The sequence below is a fragment of the Primulina eburnea genome, chromosome 18, assembly GCF_022965805.1.
Source record: "Primulina eburnea isolate SZY01 chromosome 18, ASM2296580v1, whole genome shotgun sequence".
NCBI lineage: Eukaryota > Viridiplantae > Streptophyta > Magnoliopsida > Lamiales > Gesneriaceae > Primulina > Primulina eburnea.
This window is the reverse complement of record NC_133118.1, coordinates 25,870,002-25,874,685: the sequence shown is the minus strand read 5'-3', so window position 1 is coordinate 25,874,685 and position 4,684 is coordinate 25,870,002. Positions and strand designations below refer to the sequence as shown.

The 4,684-nt window shown below is 33.6% G+C and overlaps 1 pseudogene; it reads left to right on the top strand.

Annotated features, from left to right (window-relative positions):
* Positions 1–688: 688 nt before the first annotated feature.
* LOC140819934 (uncharacterized) lies at positions 689–3,605 on the top strand (annotated as a pseudogene).
* The last annotated feature ends 1,079 nt before the right edge of the window (positions 3,606–4,684 follow it).

The following is a 4,684-nucleotide window of genomic DNA, read 5'->3' as shown; positions in this document are numbered from 1 at the left end:
TATTTATATGATAATTTTCATCATTTAACAATTATTTTGTATATTTTTTTTTATTTTTTGAACAATTGTTTATTAATATACTTTAATTTTCTGCAATTAAACTTTCAAGTATAAATCGAAAATTTTGTTTTTATGTATTTAAATTAAAATATTATTATTATTTTTTTTTCGAATTTTTTCATTAATTTTTTTTAAAAAATAAATAAAATTCGCGTTATGGGTTTTCCGGTTGTTTCGGATCGAAAAAAAAATATAAAAATTTCACGTGTTGACCCGAAACCCGATCCACCCGACCCGATTAACACCCCTAAATCGGATTATATGATAACTTAGTAATATTTATCTATTTAATATATTTGATTATTCGATCGATAAATTTTCCAAAATGATGAGAAATAAAATTTCAGTTTAAATCATCTAAAAAGAGGGTAGATCTCTTCTGAGACGATTTTACGAATTTTTATCTGTGAGACGGGTCAACCCTACCGATATTCACAAAATAAAGTAATAATCTAAGCACAAAAAATAATATTTTTTCATGGATGACCCAAATAAAATATTCATCTCACAAAATTCGACTCGTTAAAATATCTCACCTAAATTTTTGTCCTAAAAAAGAATTCGAATATATATATAACGAATTATATTTTATACTTTTATTTAAATAAAATTTATTTTCCAACTGAAAATAATGCTACAGAGTCGAGAAAGGAAGCCGCAAAAGGAACTAGCTAGCTAGGGCATGCCTCGCTGCCTTCCGCCACTGCCATGCTCGATCTCCGGCGCTGATCTTGCTATCTTCCGGCGCTGAACTCGCCGCTGTCCGCCACGCCGCCGTACTTCGCCGATTAGAGGTCTCTTTTTTATTCTGTTTGTCTCCTGGTTTTATGAAAATCGATCTCAACCTTTTATTTATAGGAAAACCGAACTCCGCCTTCTTGCACTCTGCCATCCGCATCGCCTCATCCCTTTTCCGATTAGAGATATATTTCAGGTACCTCCTGCTTGCTTTGTCTGATTTTTACACCTCTGAGAAATAGTGATTCCAAGTTCATGTCGAAGTACACCTTTGAGAAATAAAGATATATTTCAGGGTTTAAGGCTTTAAGCATTTGAGTGGTTTGTATGTGTAGATTGATTTGCAGCATTGAATTGAGGAATCTTTGGCAAGTTTTATATATCTGTAGACTGTAGTCATTTGTTGACAGATTATTTGGCTTGTACCAATTTAAAATATTGTCAAGAGGATTCTGTTTTAGAAGCCTACATAAAGCTGCAAAAGGTGTTTGTCCTATGCTCATTGTCTTGAAATGTTACTCCTTCACAGCTAAAAAATTAATCTTCCCTTCAAATTCAGTCAAAATATTTAAATTAGAGATCCTTTAATCTGTTTCAGCTCCTTTCGATGGATTTTTGAATTTTTTTTGGACTAGCATTATCTACTTTTCACATTTTTAAATTTGATTTCAAGAGTTGGATGCAAAAACACTTTGAACTTCAAAAGGGCTGGGAGAGAAACAGTTGGGATAACAATGGTTTCAGATTCAAGAAATGAACCCTGAGCTGAGGATTTTAGGGAAACTTCATTCGCCTCTTGTAATCAGATCGATAGTTTTTCTTTCGACGATATGCTGGAAAATCGAGTATATGTTACTCGGGATGACCTTTTCAAACATCTAGTGGAGATGGAGACCACTAAATTCACTGTTTTTTGCAATGAAAATGTGCCCAAGATTACTGATTCTGTTCATAATCCGAAAAACTTCTTAACCAATAATCAATATAGACTTTTTGTTGTGTTTTTTTTTAAAATCAATTTCTGTTACATATGTGTATTTTAGCCATTTTTTCTTGTGCCTTGGGGTTGTTTGTGGTTCCAAGTTTTCATTACGACTTGATGTATGAATTCGAACAATTGTGAAATGATTGGTATTTGAGTTGATGGTTTTATTATTGTTTTCTTATATTCAGATGCATAGAAAATTTTATCCAATTTCTTAAAATCAATTTCATGGTTTTATCGTTGTGTTGTGAGACATTTGGTCATGGGGTTTATGGTAGTGGTATTTTTATTTGGTATTTCGATGATGGAGGTAGTATTTTGGGATGTTCAATGATGTATCGAGTTTATGTTTTTTTAGTATTTTGGGACGTCGAAAGCACCTTCCTTTACAACCTAGAACTTCGTACCCGTTCCGATACCGAGCTCAAGAAGAATCAATTCCCACCTGCGTAAAAGTATTTGCAAGTGCTTCTGATTTCTGCACCTTGTTTAAACAGTAATCTTGCTTTAAATGGTTTAGTGCTCTCCGGTTTTTTGGGTGAATTTTTGTTGCAAAGAAAGAGCAAGGGTTTTTAATTTTCTGATATGGGTTTATGATGGAATATTGCTTGTGTGTTTTGGAAGTGATCGAATTGGTATTGGTGGTGGTTGTGGAAATGAGGGGTGACAGGAGTTGGGCGATTATTCCTTTTGTTTTAATGTAATAACTATAAATGGCTTAGTGTGATTGTGTTATTCGATAAATAAATGTATCTCATCTTTTCTTTATGTTTGTCTACTAGATTTAAGCACCTGTCTTCTCTACTCAATGATCCAACGGCGAACATAATTAGCTGATTCACGGAGAATAATGTCTGCAAAGAGGTACCACAAAGACGACGACGACGACGAAACCTTCTATTACCGATATTCTTCCACCGCTACTGAACCACAATCATCCTCCACTGTGACCAAACCCTCACGTGGTGCCTCCGGCAGTGGTGGGCTTGCCCCCTCCAAATCCACAGTCTATGTCTGCAACATCGACTACAACCTCACAAATTCTGATCTTTTCACAATCTTCTCCACTTTTGGTAAAGTGGCCAAGGTCACGGTCCTCAAGGACCGTGTCACACGCAAGAGCCGAGGTGTGGCATTCATCCTATTCGTGACTCGTGACGATGCCATAAAAGCAGCAAAGGGTATGGATAAAAAGATACTCAACGGGAGAACTTTGTGCGCCTCTATTGCTGCAGATAATGGACGTGCCACGGAGTTTATTAGAAAGAAAGTATACAAGGATAAGAGCAGGTGTTATGAGTGTGGAGAAGAGGGGCATTTGTCATATGAGTGTCCGAAGAACTTCTTGGGGCCGAGGGAACGTCCTGTGGTGAAGAAAGGGCGAAGGGGTGGCGGAGAAGAAAGTAGAGACAAAAAATATGAGCATACGTTCAGGAAAATTGCGGCGGAAGAGGAGGAAGAAGAAGAGGAGGAGGATGGTGGGGTATTTGAAACGGAGAATTGGGCATCTGCTGTGGATGGCACAAGGGCGGATGAGAATTCATTAATTGGCGGAGAGAAGGGAGGGGTGACAAGGGAGAAAAAGGAGAAGAAGAAAGGTTATTTTAGTGATGAGAGTGATAATGATGATTGAATATTTGGGGTAAAAATGGGAAATTTATTTAGCTTTAGCCGAATATTGCTGTGCTTTGGAGTGATTTTCTGAATGCTTTGTTCTATGTTTTTGCTTGCTTTCTGGAGTTGGTATTTGAAATCTTTTAAATATCGATTTCATAATTTTTGTATAGCACCTCCAAGTTAATCTATAGTTAATTTTTTGTTCTCTAGAAAATATTTTGTATACTTGTTTGGCAAAAATTTGCGTGAGACAGTCTTATGGGTCATATTTGTGAGACGGATCTCTTATTTGGGTAACTCATAAAAAAATATTTATTTTTTGTTAAGAGTTTTACTTTTTATTGTGAATATGAGTAGGGTTGACCCGTCTTCAAATTATAATCCGTGAGACAGTCTCACATGAGACTCACTCTACTTGTTTATGTGATGATATAAATGTTTGTGTCTTTTATTTTATGTCATAAGCTTTGCTACTACTTGTTTATGCGATATAAATGTTTGTGTCTTTTATTTTATTTCATAATCTTTGCTACTTTTAATTAACAAACGATTATCTATCTAAGGCGTACAAATTTCTCTTACATTTTTTTGGTTTGTTACAGATCTTTTGTTAGACCAATAATTTGTTACAGATTTTACTTGAAACATATTTTAAAACACAATAACTCATATAAATCGGTCTTACGTCAATTTTGTGAAAGAGTTTCTGACTCAATTTATTCAAAATTGCTAGTTTTTGTTACAGATGTAGATCAATTCGACCTGAGATACGATATAAATATGTGAGATTTTTTGTAAAAAGAGTTACTCATTTTAAATTGCAGTTGATCAATAGTTAAACAATACATATTTCGATTTATTTAAATGTTTTTCTGCAAATTTTTCCTTGGAAAAATATACTTATCTTTAAGTTGGAATGCTTTGAAAATGTAGTTTGTCCAAGTTAAATAAATAAAATTACATTGTCCTGTGTTATCTCGAATCAATTGCGATTACCATAATATTTGATTTAGTTCCACAATAAAGTGGAGAAGTCTTTCAGAATTTGAAAACCTAAAAATTTCTCAGAAAATATATTTTTGAATTAACAAATTTAAAATCCATTTATAAATTATTTAATTAAATGTAAAAGATTTAATAGAACCAATATTTTTTTTTGAATAAATGATAGAACCAACATTTAAAATGTAAAAAACAATTAAAAAATGTACAGACAATATCAGATGAGAATCCTTGTATCATTTAGTTTTTAAATAAATTAAATTTAAAAAATCACTCAATATA